Source organism: Pleurodeles waltl, chromosome 3_1 (assembly GCF_031143425.1).
Source record: "Pleurodeles waltl isolate 20211129_DDA chromosome 3_1, aPleWal1.hap1.20221129, whole genome shotgun sequence".
NCBI classification, from domain to species: domain Eukaryota; kingdom Metazoa; phylum Chordata; class Amphibia; order Caudata; family Salamandridae; genus Pleurodeles; species Pleurodeles waltl.
In genome coordinates this window covers 1,935,996,986-1,936,016,960 of record NC_090440.1, presented here as the reverse complement: position 1 = coordinate 1,936,016,960, position 19,975 = coordinate 1,935,996,986, and the positions used below count along the sequence as shown (strand labels likewise).

Genomic DNA, 19,975 nt, shown 5'->3' with positions numbered 1-19,975 from the left:
CATTTTCATATCAACTTTGTATAAAACATCTTATAATATTTACACCCTGTGCCTAAGTGATCTCCATATTTGCCACAGAAAAACTCAATACACCCATTAGGGCAACATCCATGTGGTTATGTCAGTAACAGGCACCAGTTTGTTCATGCAGGCACATCCAGGTCACAAAAGATCCCCATCACTTGTTGAGTACCCAGGGTTTCGTACTGTCTCTTGGGGCTGATTGGTGCTCTAGTCACAGGTAGCAGCATCAAGATTCCCCATTGTGCCAATGATGCACAACTCTACTTGAAAGTCTCCTCTGCTCCAGGCATCAAACACCAACACTGTTTGCATGTCATCCAGACTTGGATGTCCATTGTCTACAGAGAGGGCATTCCAAACCAGAGGGAATTCCTTTTATTTGCCAAGAATAATACCCAAGATAAAGTACAAACCGACTCAGTGACATAAACCTTGAAGGCTTTCGAAACCCAGATTAGACTGAATGCCAAGTCACTTGTATTCTCCCTGGACACCAACCTCCTCCTCAAGAAGCACATTGCAGAAATAAATGTGTCCTGGAAGGTCGATTCGGACCCCAGGGAGTTGACCAGTAGGTTTGGAGGCGTGAGTGTGGCTTTGACAAAAGTGTGACTATAAGCATACCCCCTCCCTGCAGATTCATGGTACTGGAGCCAGTAAACCACAGTCTGGTGCCACCACATAAGATAGTTGCAGTATATTCTGTCTTTAGCATACCAGGAATGTGCTTGTGTATTAACTCCATTTGAGTGGATCCAGGGAGTCATCCTTGGTCCTGATGATAAGCCTAGTGGTAGGCTTTGAAACATGAAGCCCAGGAAGGCAGGTCATAATATACCCTTCATCCACGTACCCAGTGTTTTTAATAACACTGCCACTAGAGCAGTTATTACAGTATTATAGCCCCTAGTAGACGGGTATTTTTAACCACTTCAAGACACCCCCACACACACACTTATCTTTTCTTCCACCTGAGCTATACTAACTACATATTTCAAAAAGTGCTCCCGCGTAATCCATCGGTCGCAGCAAGCCCTGATCCGCAGTGGAACAGGAGTAACCCAATGATGAAGCGTGCCACCAAGAGGTAACCCTGGTGGGGGAGGTTTTTTAAATTTTTCTTTTTTTTTTTAAGGAAAATCATTTTTCCTTCTTTTTCTCTCTGTTGGAGACTTTACATCTGCTGGGTTTTCATGTTTTCATTTCATCCCTCCATCCCTCCTGCTCCCTCTTTTTTATTTTGAGCCTGGAAAGTCGGATCATTTCTTCCAGAAGGCAACTTCAGGGCTGCTGTTCAAGCCTTCGTACTCTTGCACCTGGGGGTGCCCTGCTTCATGGTGTCCCAGACTCAACGCTGGCACCCCTTATGGGCATCCTACATGCCTGAGCACATCTTATCCAGGACCTGGAGAAATATGATCAAAGCACCGTCCAACCCCCACCGGAACTCCATTAGCTCCCCCTACTGACCCACACAATCTTCGAAACAGCTGCATCATTTACAAAGCTATTGCAACCAGTGCTCCCCTCTATAGAAATACTATATTCATGCATGCACCTAGAGAAAAATATGGTTATAAAGCCCACTGTCATAAAATATATTTGCTAAGACCCTGATAACTTCTAAATAGAAAACCTTCAAGAATAAGTAATTCCACAATTAACTCGTACAGCGGGCTGAAAGTACCTTTATACTCTAAATTTATTTTTGGGGCTTTGTAATATATCCAAGACAGGTAAAATGGTCCTGGTACCAAAATATTAGTCTTGGCCTGGTTCTTGATTTTTAAATATGGTCTCCGAGAAAAACAGCCACCTAAAGTGGTTCTGTTCTCTCTCCTACCCTATTCACTCTTTACACGGAAACTCCAGTTCTCATTCTGTCAGTCTTACCGTCTCATATCACTTGTATACTGATAATGCCCAACAGTGTCCAAAAATCTCCACTTAAGAGTTGACCTTGTGGCTCAAATTCTGTGTGCATTCAAGCTTTGATTTTGCACCTCCATATTACACTTAAACCACTCAAAACAGAGTTTCTACCAATCCCTCCTCTAATTTCCCTAGCTGAATTCAAACAAGACTAAACACACTCATGTTGATAAACTGTAGCACACTTATTTTCGAGCACATCAAATCTTTCTGCTTTTTCCTAGGCAAAAAGGGTAACTTTCAAGCATGTGTTCACACAGTGGCTAATAAAGCACAATTCAAACTTACACTTGACTAGACAGGAGTTTATCACAGAACCGGATTTCAGTCAAGTAATTCAACCCCTTGTGCTTTTGAGACTGGACTCTGATAATCCTCTTCTAGGATTTCCTTAACTGCATTCAGCTTCCCCAGTCAATTGCCAGAAGATGCAGGCACATAAAATATTTCACTGCACTTTATCTATTGTAATCTTTTTTGGAACTACATCTGTGTTGTAGAACTTACTCTTCTATTGCGCTCTCCAACCACTGGATGTTATCCCTGCTCCAGAAAACTGCTAATAAATTAATAAAATGCCTGAATACACAAACTCTTTGACCTTTCCAATGATATTATGTCTTGAATTTCATTTAATTGAGAGCAGTCATTTATGGGCTTCATAGATGATTTACATGTCTAAGGTTGTCAAGCGTTGGAGCTCATCAGTGAGAGTGTGATCAATAATTTGGGCATTGCCATAACAGATAACTGGGTAGAATATACTTCCCACTTCTAATGAAAATGGATGTAGCACAAAAGAACATTCAAGTGATCAAAGTATTAAATTAAAACTGGATGCAGCACTTAGTCATCAAATGATGACTAGAGCACCAGTGTGTCACCACAGAAGGTAGTAGTAGGCATCAGTCACATTCTCGAGTCTACATTTTCTTCCAGCTAACCTGCAATCACCTTTCATTTTCTTGTTGTATCATCAAAAGCAGCTCATCCTGAGGAAGAAGAGCAGCAGCAAGTTGCCACAAGGCATTGAGAGGGCCCAGTTTGTAACTCGCTCCACACCGTCTAGTCTCTGCCCTCTGATATGTTCCCCAGCCCTACTATGTCTGACTGCAACATGTTCCTCTCTGGCTTCGATGAAGATGCTTCAGACAAGACATGTTGGGGAGCCTTTTAAGGAATGCCAGAATTACCAACCCTGCTGTTCACTCAAGAAAAATCTTCAAGTTGGTCTGCGCTGTTGTACCAAACCTAATCTTCAACCTCGAGTCAGGTTAATGCACAGAGCATTGCTTATGACCATCTCCCCTGTACGACAGTCAGACTGAGCAAGACATTCAAATGCAGTGTGGATCCCACCACAGGCCCACTTCCAACCACACCAAAGAAAGTTCACAGCAGTCAACTAATTCTTCATTGACAGGTTCATGAAGATCGGGAAGCAGATAGAAAATGTGGAACTATTCAACGTCCATACCATCTGTTACCTGCTTCACTCCCCTGCTTCAATGTGCATGATTGGACATCGGAATCAGTGGCAGTGCTTGGCATTTTCAGTGCCTCCTGCACAGACTCAATCAAGATTAGACAGATCCTAACCCTTGCTGGAATAAAACTGAACTTGGACTTCAATGACCTACGAAACTAGCACCTGTTCACCTATCTTTGAAAACATTATGGATAAGGGCACCATTAAGCTACAAAAGAAGATCAAATACAGCAACCTCCTGTACAGATACCAATAGCATGTCAGGCCACAGTGCAGTTCAGAAATGTCCACCTTCCAGGTAAATGACAGTGCTCTTTTGACTGAGAAAACTCATCTCTGGTCATCCTCTTGGATCTCTCGGGGACATTAGATACCATCTGCTACCCAGCTATGTTCAACAGCTTCTTGCCTTGATGTGTTTCGAAAGCCACACCCTGCAGAAGTTTGTATTTAAGCTGATAAAGCATACTTTTGTGCAGGCACAGTTCCTCTTCAGAGTCAATCTCTGTACCAAGCGGCATACTACATTAGTCCACTGTATCACCAGTACTTTTCAAACTTGAGATGGAAGTGTTTGTCGATCAGGAGGGTTTCTTAGACACCAGCATCCACTAGCGCATAGACAGAGTCCTATTTTATTGACGATCTCTTGCAAATTTAAAGAGAGAAGGTACCTGAAGATCAATAGAGTTCTTCCTCATTGCACACAGGGCCGAGCATCAACTAGTACACAATTGATTGCCAAAACACAATTTCTGTGAGTGCTTTCATCCCTCCTCCAATGCATGTGTTGTAATCTGAAATTTATCCATTGGATGGTGGCTTTTGTGTCAAATATATAGTCTCCCAGAAACGGTTGTGGCCTAGGCTTACAGATGTTCTGAAGGGTTTGATTTGTTTGAGTGCTATATTCAGTTTGTTTCCAACAATGCCATTTTGGTAGGTGACACAAATTGGAAGGCTGACAAAAGTTTAAAATAAAATGATTGAGAAGCAAGCAGTGCCTGGCAGCTAACCTTTTTCATGTATTCTATTGGGGATCAGACTGTGGTGTTCTGTCTTGTAGGTTGGAAAGCTCTTGATTAAAATCTTGTCCCCACTCGCTTTAATTCCACAAAATGAAGACCTTGTTCTGTGCTGTCCTGTTCTCTAATAATCATTGAAAGATGAGTTTCTTATTCAAAGAACAATTTTAGCCGTTGTTTTAAAAACACAATTGAAGTTCTAGATGTCTTTCATTAAGACTATTTATATAAAGAACTTCCTTATAGAAGCTTTCAGCCAGCTCCCTTAATCCACTGGCCTATCAGTGTGCCTTTAAATTTATTTTTCCACAGCAAGGGTTCAGCCCACTTCAGCCACTGGCTTACCTTTCTGCGAGTGGTGGCATTCTGCTGTCAACAACATGCACTTAAAAACACAAAAAGTAGTCCCCCTTGTACAGTTATACAACAAATCTTCACAAATATTGACAAAGCTAAAGTTGGCAGACCTTTTAGCTTTGCCAGTGCTTCTTTTAGGGCTGGCCTAGATGCGTCTTCTAATAGAAATTGTATATAGCACTCTTAATCCATTATTCTTTTCAGCTGGTATTCAAATATTGCTCCTGTCCACTACCAGCATAAAAAACATGATGTAGTTGGTCAGCCCTCTTCCGCCATTAGCTCTCTTTGCAGTCTGAGTGAAGCGATTTTAGCCTGATCATTTATGCATAATCACCTAAAGAGAGGTGCAGTAGGTAAACATTTATTGTTTGAGTAATAAACATCTTTACAGTATTTTAAAATCACACTAAATTAAATGTTGGTGGAATTACTATACTGTTCTGTTTTTGTTTTTGAAGCTATTTATTAATAAATTTATGAAACGGCAGTTCAGGTTTGTCAGAGCCACGTATGCTTGCAGACATAAAATAACTGCAAGCTCTGATTTTTGTTTTAGATAAAATTTATTTTAAGAAGAATTATTCTGTTGATCATGCATTCGTGGCATGTGCATGAAAGATGTGATGCTGACTTTAGATGTTGACTGCAGTTTCTGCAGCTGGATTCCGGAATTCATTTTGGTACAATGTCAATTGTGGCCATTTTATTTCTCTCTGTTGTAAGAAGTTTTAGTAAACCTGCAATTTACCTTAATATTGGTGCCATCGAGACATGCAATCGCAACTTGGCAGCAAGTTCTGATGGACATCCAGTTATTGGCTCAAGAAGGCGAATTCGGATTCTAGTTGATAATGACAGAATCTGTGCTAGAGCCTTGGTCTTTAGGCTTCTATGGTAAAGATGTGTCCTTTGTTGGAAATAAGCTGAATCGAAGTAGCATACATTTCAGCTTTTACTGTGGTTACAGGGGTTTGTCCTTTTTATATTCCTGAGGTATACGTAGCTTGTAAGTATTTATAGCAGATCATACGTGCAAATGTTTGTGCTGAAGAGTTTTTTTTGCCTTCGCTGAAAGACTTTTTTTTGGGGGGGGGGCATTTTGTTTCTCATTTGTAGTAGGTTGTTTATGGTTACAGACCACAGAATTCCCTAAGCTTAGAAGGTTAAATGAGGTGTATAGTAACTCAACCCATGGATTTTTTATTCTTGGAGGCTAGTAAAGCTGGATATTTCCATCCAGGCGTAGTAGCCTAGTGACTTGATGATGGAGTTTCTTTCACTTTCTCTGTTAATTTGACAAATGTCAACTGTTTTGATTGATCGGTTTCAAAGCCCAAATTCCAGCTTGATGTGGTATCGAGAAGAATTTTAGTAGTAATGAGAAAATATTCCTGTAGATCTTTGCGATTGTCGGGTTCAAAAAGTAGGCAATGCCAATTGTTGGTACAGCCAGTGCAATTGTAAAGCTCTTTCTAACTTGCTTTTAGTGATTTTCATAAACGATTCTAAAGGGAAACCATGTGATTTGGAGTCCGGCAGTTTAAATGTGTACATTAGGGGTTTGCTTTTGTTTTCAAGAAGGCTTTAGCTCCTAAAAGGAGCTGCGGCGGTCAAACATTATGCCCCAGTATTTGTTTAATCTTTTCTCTAGATTACTTTCCTGGTTGTTGTTGGTTAAGAGGGTTCGAGATGCATCCAGTAGTCTTTTTAAGCCGATCAGGTTTTTTTTTCTCACTTATCAGTATGATATCATCCGCATATTTTAGAATAGGTAGTGAATTTGAGCTAAGTTTAGTAAATCTGATTTTACTTACTCGGGGCATTAGTGAAGTCTGCCGTGAAGAGGTTGAAAAGAGCGGGAGTCACCACACATCCCTGCTTTATTTAGGCCGTTTGCAGTGTGCACTTCAGTGCCAAGTCATGTGTGCCAGTACTTAAGTAATTTTTTTTTTTTTATTCTTTGTCCATTTATTTATGTTTATTTATTTTTAGACATCCATGTTTGTTTTAAACTGTCTTCTGGTAAGTCAGTCAATATTACCTTTTTTGTCATTAGAAATCATATTTTTCCGTGATGTGCATCAAAATTAAAAAGGGTCTCTATACTTGCTTTAAGGCCTACCTCAAAAAAACATCTATTTGCTGTACACTAGCCTGCAAAACCATGTAATGATTGCGAATTGTTCACCGTTTGCCATAAATCTAAACCCCTTTAAACTGAATTAACTATGTGCTGCATTTGAATAGAGCTGCCTTTTTTATTTATTTTTTAAGCAAGTGGCAGTAATAACCTATATTTTTCTGTACGTTACTGGGGCTGTTTTCTGTAGATGTATCACGTGCTTGGCGGGTTGCCTTTGATTTTGTCAGGTGGCTGAAGACTTGGTGTTTGTAGCTGATCGCAAGGGAGTGCTTGCTTTCATTGTTTCGAGTTCACTTGCAAATAGACGTGTGTTTCTTCTAACAACTTCCATTACCCATTCCTTTGCTTGTGTCTAATTTCTGGCTGAACTCCCTAGCAAATGGCAGGGGGTGTTAGAAGGACATCTATAGGAATACAGAGAATGTTCTAACTAGTACTTGTGAAGCACTAGAAATTTGGAGCTTTCCCCGTTCTTGTTCTTAAATACAATGATATTGCTAACCACCGATGTCAACGGGCTCTACAGCAACAAGGGCAGAAACTAAACACCCTTTTCACAGGACATGCCTTGTGCAAGCCTTCATTTCTCATGTCGTCTTCGTTATAGTATGCAGTTTTGGCTCCCCACTGACAGGCTGTCTTCTTGGAAGGTCTCGTTACTTTGTCTTGAGCTGAGCTGCCTTGCTTCCCGCCCTGTCACTGTGTGTGTGGCCTGATTGGGCTTGTCTTAGTAGTTCATTACTCATTTACGTTCACTATCTTGCATCTGTTCCCTGCACATTCCTGCCTATTATTCTCTGTTTCCATGACTTGCTTTTCTCGTTTTCATCGTTGTCTTTGTGTCCTCTTCAGATATCACTGCGCTGTTGTGTTTTTTTGCGCATTGTTTGAAACCCAGTGTTACTCTCCTAAAATGGAAGATACACTTGTCATGTAACGAGAAATGTATAAAATGCTAATTTCATCGGAACACCTAATCCTGATTTTATTGGTCTTCTTCATGTTTGGGCAGTCTCAAAGGCCCAGTTACTTCCAAGTCCACCCGTTCATGTTGGGAGCGTCTTGTTATAACTTTCATTTGTAGAACCGCTGCCGCTCATTGACATAGTTCATCTTTTATTAATATTCAAGGCATTGCTTGTCACATCTCTTGTAATTGCCTCCATTTTGCCTTTAACCTACTTAAATAGATTAACTCCCCACTCATTGTGTTTAAACTTAAGTGTATTTAAGAGTACATACACCTCTTACTGAGACAGAGATCTGTAGTCACCGTGCTTTGAACAAAGATAAATGACACTGATTTTTTTTTAAGCCATTGGAATGAACTTGTATCCAAGTGTTCTAAGCACTAAAATGGCTGCCCTGTTAGTGTTAAACAGCACTGGTTTAATGTGCATTTTCAATACTCGAGGTCATCTACGTAAAAAGTTGCACCTTTTTGATGTTACTGGTAATTTATATATTTGTTTTTTTAATAGCAGCGTTTGCTTCTTAAACGTATTTCGGTTGTGAAGAGGGGTAGGATGTAATTTGGCTCGTTTGTTTGCTAAAACTGCTTTTATATTCTCCTTTCCTCCTAATGAGTACTTTTAATTTCGGTTTCACGTTGTCATTGCAGTGAAGGAAAGTTCCACCTTGTTCAACGCAGAGCGTCTGCTTGTCTTTGTTAGTATACAAATATGATGCAGTATGTGGGATGACGTGTTCATGCTTTGAAATGACAGATGTGCGTTCTGCTATTCGGGATTCTTTCCTTGCCTCGCCTTATAAAACAAATCGAAGCAATGTTTGTTTCGGCCCATTAGTCCTTGGGATATGGGTTTCCTTCACCTTATTGGCTTGCGAGCCAAATGCACATATGATTCACTTACACCAGTGGTTCCCAACCTTTTGACTTCTGTGGGCCCCCATTTTATCAATACTGGAGCCTGGGGACCCCCCACTGAATCATTATTGGAACACTGGGACCCCCACTGAGTCATTACTGATAGCTGGGAGCTAATATTATTACATTTTTTAAGCAGCCGCGGACCCCCTGAGGAGACTTCGCGGACCCCCAGGCGTCCCCGGCCCACAGGTTGGGAACCACTGACCTACACCATATACATAAATACGGTTTCACGGCTGGCCTAAACATTCTTCCTAAACTGTAATAATCGCAGGGCCTAACTTTTAATTACTGAGGCCACCGTCTACTGAAGGCTGCACTTCGGTGATGCATAACTACTTCAATAAAGTCAATATGGAATGAAATCAAGTGATGGTACATACTCTTGACCATCGATGCAATAATTACACTATTTACTTCATATAAAAGTCAGCTTTTTATGTGGTGCTGCACTTTCTCATAATTTCTTAGAATTTGGATTTTTCTATTTCCTCATTGTTTACCTTTTAGCAAGCTAACTGTAGCTATTAATAGTTTATTTTCTATTTAAAACATTCAAATGTTTTTGTAATGTTTCCAGTGCATATTTGTTCGATACTATGTTATTAAATTCTACGTAGAATCTGCTTTTTTTTTTTGCGGAAAGATAGTGATGAGCCTTGAAGTTGCGTTATTGTAAAGCGGGATATAATCCTGTCGAAATTAACCTTGTTCTTCAAATAGTTGAACTCTGAGTACTTTAATATAGAAGCCACTTAAGCATATTGAAACACTGTAATACACTACTGACTCTGTACTGTTTTGTTTTCCTAACCGCACACAATATAAACCTTATCTCTGTTATGTTTGCGTTTGTGTCCTGCCTTGTCAAATAAACATTTTCAGATATTCCACTTCTGTTCTTGAGTTGTAATCACAATACAACACTCAACAGCGAGTTAACAGACCGGTCCTAATATGAGAGGTTCCTTGGCTGTATTGTGCCTCATGTCTGTGGGTCAGAATCTTGAACTGGCATCTCTTCTGTACAGGTAGCCAGTAGAATTGTCTGAGGTCGGTGTGATCTGGGTTCGTCAGGTGCCTTTGACAACTCCCCATTAGGAGGTGCAAGCAGAAAAGTAGTTTTTTTTTTTTTTAAATGTTAAGTTTTAAATTTTTAGGTCGAGCGTAAGCGTACACACGCTTGTATACTTTTAAGTAAATGACTGTGGGCGTCCAGCTATTTCATTTGTTAGTTTTCAGTGTCATTTAAAAATCCTTGCTTGCTAGTGGTAAGCCATGCCTCTTTGTCCCTCCTCCTGTGTGGGAGCAGGGACCTATTACTGTCTAATTATGCTTTTCCTGTTTATCTGGTCTGGAGGGGACTTTTTTATTTATTTTAATTTTATTTTTTTACTTTGTTTCGTGCTCCTGTCCAGGGAAGCGTCCCTTTTCATTTGCAGAGTGTTCTTCCTCTGAGCTTAGATGTAAACAAGGCTATAAATCAGGCTGTTATCTTGGACACATTTAGTCTTTGTGGGCTGTCTGTACCCTCTCTCAGCTGCCTGGCTCCCATCCTTCCTTGGCTTGGATTTTCTTTACCAAGTGGGCCTGCCTATGTGCTAAGAGCAAGAGCGGAGGATCGCTTGTAGTTGCTAATATATAGCCTAGGTACCGATCTTTACCAGGGCTTCGTTATCCTTAGAGACAGTGCCCACTTATGGTTCATACTGGGATTGCACTTGCAGCCTCATCAGTGCACCTCCATTCACACACTCCAAGCCCTCAACTGTGTCAGTGACAGGAACCCCCCACACGTCTGCCGGATCACCTTAGTTCTCGCAATCAGTACACTCTGCTGCTCCAGTTCTGGGACCTCGGGTGCAGCTCCATGAGTGCACTGCAGTTCACACACTTCAAGCCCTCAGCCCTGCCAGTGCCAGGAACCCCATTCACATGGTTTTGGCAGAGCACCTCAGTTCTCAGTCAGTACATTGTGCTGCTCCAGTACTGGGACCTTGGGGGCAGCTCAATCAGTGCACCACAGTTCACACACTCCAAGCCCTCAGCAGTGCCAGTGCCGGAACCCCACACATGCTTTCTGGTGGAACACCTCAGTTCTTGCAATCAGTACACTCTGCTGCTCCAATACTGGGACCTCGTGTGCAAGTCCATCAGTTCACTTCAGTTCTACCCTGGCGAGATCCCGTCCTTCCTCATACTGGGACCCAGATCACATACAGTTCCATTACAGCAGCTCAATTCTAATATTTATTCTCACTGCCAAGCCTATACTGGACCCAAAAGAGCAAAAAACAGCTCAGCCAGTGCACCTCAAATCAAACATCCAACACCACTGTTCATGAAAACCACCACAGCTCCGCCAGAATCCATCAATTGTAACATTCAGTGCACATTTCTTCTCAGTAATAAGGCCCACACACACGCCCTCCAAGGCTCCTCTCTTCTGTGGGTTAGAGGCCACTCCACTCCCATACTGGGCCCCACTCGCAGCTTAACCAGAGCACCTCCAGGCTAACTCTCGGCAACACTGGCACACCAATACTAGGTTCCACACATAGCTCCATTAACATGCCTCACTTCTGATGTTGTGTGCCCGTTACTATTTCAGTACTGGAGCCCATATGCAGCTGTCAGTGCACCTCAACCCTAACCTGCAGCACCCCGTTATTCCAATACCAAGAATTACACAGTGCCTAGTTTCTCATTCCCCACCTGTTGCCTTTCTGTTATTCCAGCATTGGGCCAACACACAGCTCTGTCTATACCCCCAATCCTGATCTGAAGCGCCCAAATATTGCTGTATTGGGGTTCACATACAACTCTGCTAATGCACCTCCTGCTGTTCTGCAGTGCCCCCTGCTGTTCCACACACTGACTTCTGTTTGAGGACCTGGGGTAGGCAATTAAATCTATTCTTAGCTGCCATCTTTATTTGGGATGGTCTGTTTCACCTATTTCACTCTGTTCTTCCCTTTACTCTATTTAGTCTCAATGTTTTCTGCCCCCCCTTTCTCTTTCCAGCTCTTAAAATCCACACATTAACAGTTTCGCTCTTTCTTTCAACTGTTTATTTCTACTCTTCTCCCCTTTTTTATTTCCCTCTTCCTCTTGCTACCTCCTCTTTCAAACTCTCAAAAACGTGGTTATTTCTTTCCTTGTTTCGTTCCTCTTTTTTCATCAGCCGTTCATTCTTTCACTATATTTTCTCTTCCCTTCATTCATTCTTTTTAATTTGCACTTTCTTTTGACTCAGTATGTGTCTTTTCACTTTTTTTTATTTGATAAAAGATCTTTCTTCCTTTCTCTGGTGTGTTTCTCATCTTCATCTGTCAATTCACATTTTACTATAAATCCCACTTTTTCCTGTCTGTATGTGGAAGCCACAAGTTACTTGTTGGGACCCGAAGTGCCAAAGTGGTTTTCCCATTCTGTGTCTGTGGTAAATGTGTTGGTATATACATGCCCCGGTTCTTTCACTGATTGTTTCCCTCCCCATCTCTTTTTCTAGAATGTTAATTTTTCTTTCTTTTCACACTCCTTTCATTATTTTTCCTCTTTATCTTTTGTTTGCTCTATTTCTTCTTAGTTGTGTTTTTTTCTCTCTCGCTTATTCCCTTTCTTTTATTTCTTTGCAACCCCCTTCTCTCTCTTCCTTTTATCTGTTGTATTCCTTTCACGTCTCTGTCTGCCCCATGCTCTTTCTCTCCAGATGCCTAGTTATCAATGGAGCAACAGGTGCAGTGGCACCGGGGCCAGAGACCTACGGACCTCACTCAACTCTAATTACTGCTGTATTTTCCTACTGAACTTGCAGCCAACCATTTTCCTTTCTTACTCCAGGGCCCATTACACCGTTACTATGCCACTCTCCATCTTTACTCCCGACTCCCTCTTTGCTTTCACCCTCCAATCCGTCCCAATTGATATTTTTGTTATGATGTTTTGATCATTACATTCTATATGCCAAAGGTTTATTTCTGATAAAGGTTTATATGATAATTGTGTATGTTTTAAGAAAGAGGAAGAAGGTAAATGGAAGTGCTTTGGTTAAGTGCTGGGCCACTGAAATATATGGCAGGAAAAGATGAGATTAAAGGATGCTTTTGTAGGTCTCACGGACATCCCTCGTGTCTGCAGATCCCAACTCAGGACCAAAAAGACTTCTCTTTTTCACTTGGACGCTCCGTGCGCCGAAATTTTCGAAGCACAGCTTGTTCCGCGGCGAGAAAAACGCCGCACACCGACGCTGATCGACACGACGCCTTCGGGACGACCGGAACTTCGACGCACGGCTTCGCAAGGACAACGCCGCCTGACCTCCAGAGGAGAAATCGACGCGACGTCTGCCGTGAGATCGAAATTTCGGCGCGCTGCCCCTCAGAACGACGCGCAGCCGGAAAACAAGCAGGAAAATCCACGCACAGACCCGGGACATCTGGTAATCCCCGCGATCCACAGAAAGAGACTGTCCGCGCGCCGGAAAACGACGCACGACTTCCCCGCGTGAAAAATAACGACGCAAGTCCGTGTGTGCGGGGGAGAAATCGACACGCACACCCTTTTTCCACGTATCTCTTCTTCTATGGCCCTCTGAGGAGATTTTCCACTCCAAACCAGGTACTTTGTGCTTGAAAGAGACTTTGTTTGCTTTTTAAAGACTTAAGATACTTTATATCACTTTTCAGTGATATCTCTAAAACTTCACATTGCAACTTTATTCGTTTTGACCTACAATTATCCTGATAAATATTTATATATTTTTCTAAACACTGTGTGGTGTATTTTTGTGGTGCTATATGGTGGTATTATATGATTTATTGCACAAATACTTTACACATTGCCTTCTAAGTTAAGCCTGACTGCTCGTGCCAAGCTACCAGAGGGTGGGCACAGGATAATCTTGGATTGTGTGTGACTTACCCTGACTAGAGTGAGGGCTTTTGCTTGGACAGGGGTAACCTGACTGCCAACCAAAAACCCCATTTCTAACAGTGCCTTATTCTTTGTTTCCCACCAGAACATGTAAAGACTGAGTCCACTCTGCTCTGTGTGTGGGGGGAAAAGGTAGCTGTCCAGTGGTGGCTTGTTTTATGAGCAGTAAGGTTAAGGTGGACAAATCTGGCAATAATTATATTTTTTTGTGTGTTCTTAGGAAATGCCCAGCCTTTTAGGTAAGGTTGAATACCCCTTGACTTGAATAAGTTACGAAGTTACTATTGACCGATAATGTGATAGGGACGGGTATGACCATAGCTTGCATAGCGTATCTGCTACTGTTGAGGTACAGCAAGAACAGCAGGTGTTGGATTCCGGAAAGAAATGTTTTATCTTGGCAAGGGGAAGGTATGCCCAATGGAGAATTTTGAACTGTATGAAATTAAATCTAACGTTCCTAGAAACCGCAGAACGGTAAACTAGTCTATGATCCCCTTATTAATCATGAAATACTGTATCTAACTCAGTTTCCCGCTTTCTTGAAGTGTTGGTAGAGAGATTTGTGTGAGGTCAGTCATTGCCTTGGTTAGCCAGCCAATGAGACGATGACAATTCCACATGTGATGTATATACTGCATTAACAGTATGTGTTTGTGGTTAAGTGGGCTTAGTATTCCAGTGCATGCAAAGAGTATTCATGAGTGGTTTAAACATTGGGAATTACTCCCTGTGAAAGTTGGACTATGTGATTAGGTCGTCAAATAAGAAGAGGAGGCATGCTGTTGACTGTAAATTGACCCTTTCTTATTGTGATAACTTACTGCATTCCCCGCCCCACCTCTGGATGAGCCTTGGTTAATTCACCTGCTACCCTTGAGTTGAGTAAACAAATGAAGTACTGGGCAACTCTGAACGAAAGGCTCTTCTTAACATCGGGACTACCTGGGGGGAAATTCTGACACCGTAAAAAGTTAATTGTTAGAAAATGCCTTCACCCATCTCGAAATAATAAGACCAGCACCATTTTTTTTTATTTTTTAAAGAGGTCGTGTCCTAAACGTAAAAGCCTCAATGTCTCTTTACTACTAATAGTAGCAGATGATATAGCTTGGTTGCCTAGCTCGCCTAATGTAAAAGACTGGACCCTGAAGGCGTGGCTTGAATCCTTTTGAGTTTGCACACCCTGCATTTTCTAAGGTCGATAACATGAGCTAGTATTATAAATATTCTGAAGGCATGGTTTGAATCCTCATGAGATTGCACATCCTTCACATTCTAAGGTCGATAAAATGAGCTAGCTGGGACCGCCTGTTTTGTAGTGGTGTGGAGCGGTCATGTGGATCATTGCTGTAACCTATGTTGGCTGCTTCCTTCCTACAGTGTTTTGTGTACTTGAGAACACTTTTTCCATGTCAACTAAAATGTAAACTTGTTAAATGTATGTATGAACATAAATATGCTGAGCTTTATTTGCTGTTTTCTCACTGGAGTACTGCTACTGGTCAACAGAATACTGTACCTCAAAAGTGTTGATGTGGAACCTGGGTTCATTTATTTTTCCTTCATCATTGTCAGCCTTGTATTTTGTGACATAGTGCCTGCTCTTTGTAAGAATGTAAAGGAGAAACCTGACTAGGATGCAGAGAGGTCTTGAATGCCTTTTTCACAACTGACTTTGTGAGACACTGAAGCTTCTGCTTTCTTATTAGCTTCTGAACGTAATTTGATCCTTGTTAATTTTTAATGACATGGTAATATTAAACTCATTTATCTTTTAACAACAATTACGTGTTATATGTGGTATTTTTGCTCCATTTAATGCACAGGCCCTGGGCTTGGCAAGAAAGCTGGTGTTGGTGGTAACACAGGCCAGGAGCCTACTTCTTACAGTTTTTAACCCCAATAGAGGGCAACATTTTGCTTGACGTTTGAAAAACGAGTTCATTTGGTACTAAATGTCTACCCTTAAAGAGTTTGGTGTGGGCTGAAAACTTTAATTGTTAAAAGGACCACATTGGAAATAGCGAAGTGTATGTCCTGGCAACGCGGCTGGTAGAGTTTAGTTAATAGAGCCGATAAGCTGCCGGCTGCCTCTCCCCAATAACTAATCGCGGAACACGTAATTTCATCGCTTCTAATTGATGGCCTGAATATTTTCCAGCACTAAACGCCGAAAGAGCTGAGCCTACATTTTTTTGAAACCCTTCAGTAAATAATAAATTGATTTAGAGGTTATTCTTGTAAAGCAAGCAGAGTTTGCAGAGGTCATGGTAAGAAGAGGCAGCTAATTATGTTCAGGAAAATCAATATACCAGGCCTGTATTCTAGTTCTTTTCTCAGCCGTGACTCCCTCCTCCCCCTTTTTCTGCCTATTCACTCAGGCTGTGCCTTATACAGGGACCGGGACAGATATGATTCTAACTGCGCTCATTTCGTTACTGAGAATTTGTGATAGACAGTTTACCACTGTTAATTATTCTTGTACTCTTTTCGTAGGTGTCTTCCAGCCAGAAATATTGTTTGCCATTTACCCTTTGGAGGATACTGTGTCTTCGATGTTGCGGATCACACACATTGTTAGTGTGTTTCATTTTAAAACGATAACATACTGATTATGTTTGCGTTTGTACTTGGAGGTGTATCTGTACAAGTAGCAGTTAGTAGTCTGTAGCTTCTGTGTCGAGCCTTAGGTTTACGCGTGTTTTTTTTTTTTTGAAATATATTTGTTTACTAAGGGTTGCCCAACAGAAGACAAAGAAAACTGCTTTTGTTTTCCCTTGTCCGTTTCTTATGGCAGGGAGTCTTGGACCCCTGTTAGCATGAGGTTACAGACTTTTCAATCTGGTTCAGTTTCTGACATTTTGAGTATATTTGGGGTTGTTTCTCCGTAGACTATCCCCCCTGCACTTGGTGACAGTTGCACAGAATTATATGCACACATTTTCTTTGTTTGCAAGAAAATCGATCAATATTAGGAGATCTTAATACAAAGATCTTAACCAAATGTCTGCTGCCACTTTCCAGTGTTTTTAGAGTCACTCTTGATGTTAACATCGGTTTTCTGTTCACATTCTCAATATGCATTTGTAGGTGATGTTCAGTTGTGCGAGATGTCTGAACTGCTGCTTCTGCAATTATTGGGGGGATGGGGATCTTTCAAATGGCTGTGGGCCAAAAAAGGCGGGAGTAGGCATGTAGGGTGCAGCTTATAGTAAGTGTGCTTTTTTGTTAATTTCCATATCATTGAGAGTTTTTAGGTCGAGCATAGCCGCACACAAGCGCTGCTTTTCAAACGTCTTGGTATGTATATGGGCTTTTAACCACGCCAACTGCACGCCCATCACTACCACTCTTTCGTGGGCTCGCCCTTCAAAAATCCTTTGACATTGGTTAATGGCTTACATTTGACCCTCCTTGGGGAGGTTTTGTTACCGCCTTGGCCAACGCCCGTTACATGGCTAATTGCACTTTTGCTGATAAGTTTGACTGCAAACTTCTTTTTCCTTTTGCGTGTCTCTTCACGCTGAGGCTCATGGCGGCCGTGGAGCTGTGAATTGGCTTGCTTATGTGAAACTGTTTTTACTTTTAATGTTCAAATTATGTGGCAAGAAAAGTTTGGTTAGTAGTTTACAGCACTAATAGCTCTAACTCGAGCAAATGCGGGACCCATTGCATTGCAAAGGCTTTTTTTATTTTTATTTATTTATTTAGGCAAGCAAAGCATTCTTCTAACAGTGTCAGATAAGAAATTTGAATTCATAAAGGAGAATTTGATTTAAACAAACAAAACAAAACACGACCCACATTGTCTTAATCTGTGCTCTAGCCTTGGGCTAATTTTCTCTACACCCAGTTTACAGAATTATATATTTTCACCAGATTTGGTGATTATCTTTTGTAGCTTTATCCAGGTTCTTTAATTTGTCAAAATAGTAAATATTCAACGACCCCTGTTTCGATGCATAAGTACCAAGTTGGATGGGGCTCTTCCATGGTGCTATCTGCGTACGTCCATTTAGAATAGCTAAGAATGTAAGTAGACATTTTGTAGATCTGTGAAGTCCCTTCATTATTAACATGAATATCCAATGGAATCTTGTAGCCCTTAGCAATAGAAATAATGTTAAAAACCTCTGGCAAAAATGATTGTATAAAGGGGTGTGTAACAAACCTATATATTGTAAATACATTTTGTGATTTGCACCTGGTACACTGGCAAGATCTGCCCCTAATCCATTTCGAAGGTTTGGCAGGGGCAATATAAAACAAAATAGATTTTTTTTAATGCTGAATTCTATACTTGTCTGTTTGCCACTGCACTACTCATAGTAGTGTAATAGATTAACAGATCTGTGATGATCTCACCCAACTAACTGAACTATTTTTCTACCCATTCTGGTATCTAGGCATTTACTGCTTTAAGAATTATTTGATAATACCCAGAGAGCCTTTTGTGGCTCTTCCTTGGTTAAGCTTGCCTACTTTTGAAATAGGCAACTGGGCACCAGCTTGTTGGCCTTGGCATTCCGTTTGACTGGTATTTGCAAATATATGTAAAAATTATTTCTGGGAAATATTGAATTGTGCCCTTATCTGTTGAAATGGCTTAAGTGTGCTATTGTCACTCAGCTGATGAAAATAAAATCAGATTCCATAACCATTGCAAAGTTGCATGATATCTGAATGCTAGCATCCTAGATATCGGTAACTAGCGTATTTCATGATAGGTGAATTGAGCTAGCTCAATATAACTATCCGTGCTTTAACCAAATCTACATTGCTCCAATTCGTCATGGTTGGAGTGATCCTTGTAGTGAAAATATTTTAGCAGTGCTAATCTGGGTATGCTAGCCATTATATAACTTCCACAAACGGAAGGGAATTATCCTGATCCCCCAATCAACTTGATTCTCTTATGTAGGGAGGCCCAGTAATAAAATTGGATATGTGTAACGGTCCATCTGGCCCATAGTACTATTAGTTGTAGATAACTTGAATAAGTGCTTGCTTACAGTGCTCCCCAATAAAAAGTGTAGTAGCATCGTTTATTACTTGAAGATGGCTGGAAAATATATTGGCAGGGCTCTAAAAAAAAGCAATTGAAATAATTTGGGCAAGATTGTCCTGCTAATGTTAGCCATACATTCTTTGTTGTAAGTTAAAACCTTCAGCTGCTGTTATGATGCACTGAACAGAACATTACATTTTGATTTCGACTTTGTGGGATTGAAACACATGGATCAGTGCCTTAAAACGAACACATTAAAAGATTGAATGCATTCTTCTCTGAATGTTGTCAGTTTAACTTGTCTCTTAGTTTAATTTTATTGATTCAAAGTAGTTATGGTTGGCCTTGTCTTTCTCTTGCACCTCAGAGGCATTTGCTTTCACTGAATTCTGTGGTAATGACCGAGGATCGAGCCAAAGTACAAAATTACTTTTTAACAGACTTGTCCAGTTTTGGTTTGAATTCACCACTAGCTCGTTTTGTTTAGCCTATTTCAAAACAGTCTTGATAGGTCAGGCAGCTGCAGCTTAAGGTGATAATGATTTGTCCCTCATCATGCAGTTTAAAGTAGGTGGAGAAGCCAGAATTAGAGCTTGCGCCTCCTGGTAGAGGACTCCTACCTGGCCACTAGCCCAGGCCACTAGCTCACAACTCGGAGGAACAGGTTTTTTTTCTTACAGTAATCAGTATAAATGGACATGTATGTGCTTCCTTTATATCACCCTTATAATCTTGTGCATTCCGAATTGTTCTGTGCTGGTTATCTTTATGGTCATAAATGATTTTGAAATATAAACGCCCCCGGGTAGGTGCTGTGAGTGCTGCTATTGTAACACATCCTTGTGCCTGAGCCTGTGATTTCTTGCCTTTTTAGTCCATTCCCCAAGCTTGGAAGGGCGTATACATCTTTCCACCTCTTGACCAATTTCCCCCTCTGCGAGGAAGACGTCTATGCACGTTGCACTTCATGGTGAGAAATCCACTTGTTCCATATGTTTATTTGCTATCTGTACATCATGATTTGTCTTCAGACGTGGAGAGTAACATTGGCTTGGTGTGACTGCACATGTTGAATTCGTTACACACAGTGTTTGAAAGCCTCATTGTGTTTGTATTAATGTCTGTAACAGATTTCAAATTTCCTTTTCTGCTGAAGTAGTGTGAA

The 19,975-nt window shown here is 41.1% G+C and overlaps 1 protein-coding gene across 2 annotated transcripts in view; it reads left to right on the top strand.

The window, feature by feature from the left end:
* FAM222B (family with sequence similarity 222 member B) overlaps nucleotides 1–19,975 on the top strand; it is a 193,964-nt gene that overhangs the window by 3,814 nt on the left and 170,175 nt on the right. Inside the window, exon 2 of one of the 2 annotated variants that reach the window (XM_069226207.1) lies at nucleotides 19,685–19,780. The exons of the other annotated variant lie outside the window; for it this stretch is intronic. The gene's annotated coding sequence lies outside the window, so the exon portion shown is untranslated. The remainder of the gene's footprint in view (nucleotides 1–19,684; nucleotides 19,781–19,975) is intronic. 2 annotated transcript variants of the gene reach the window in all.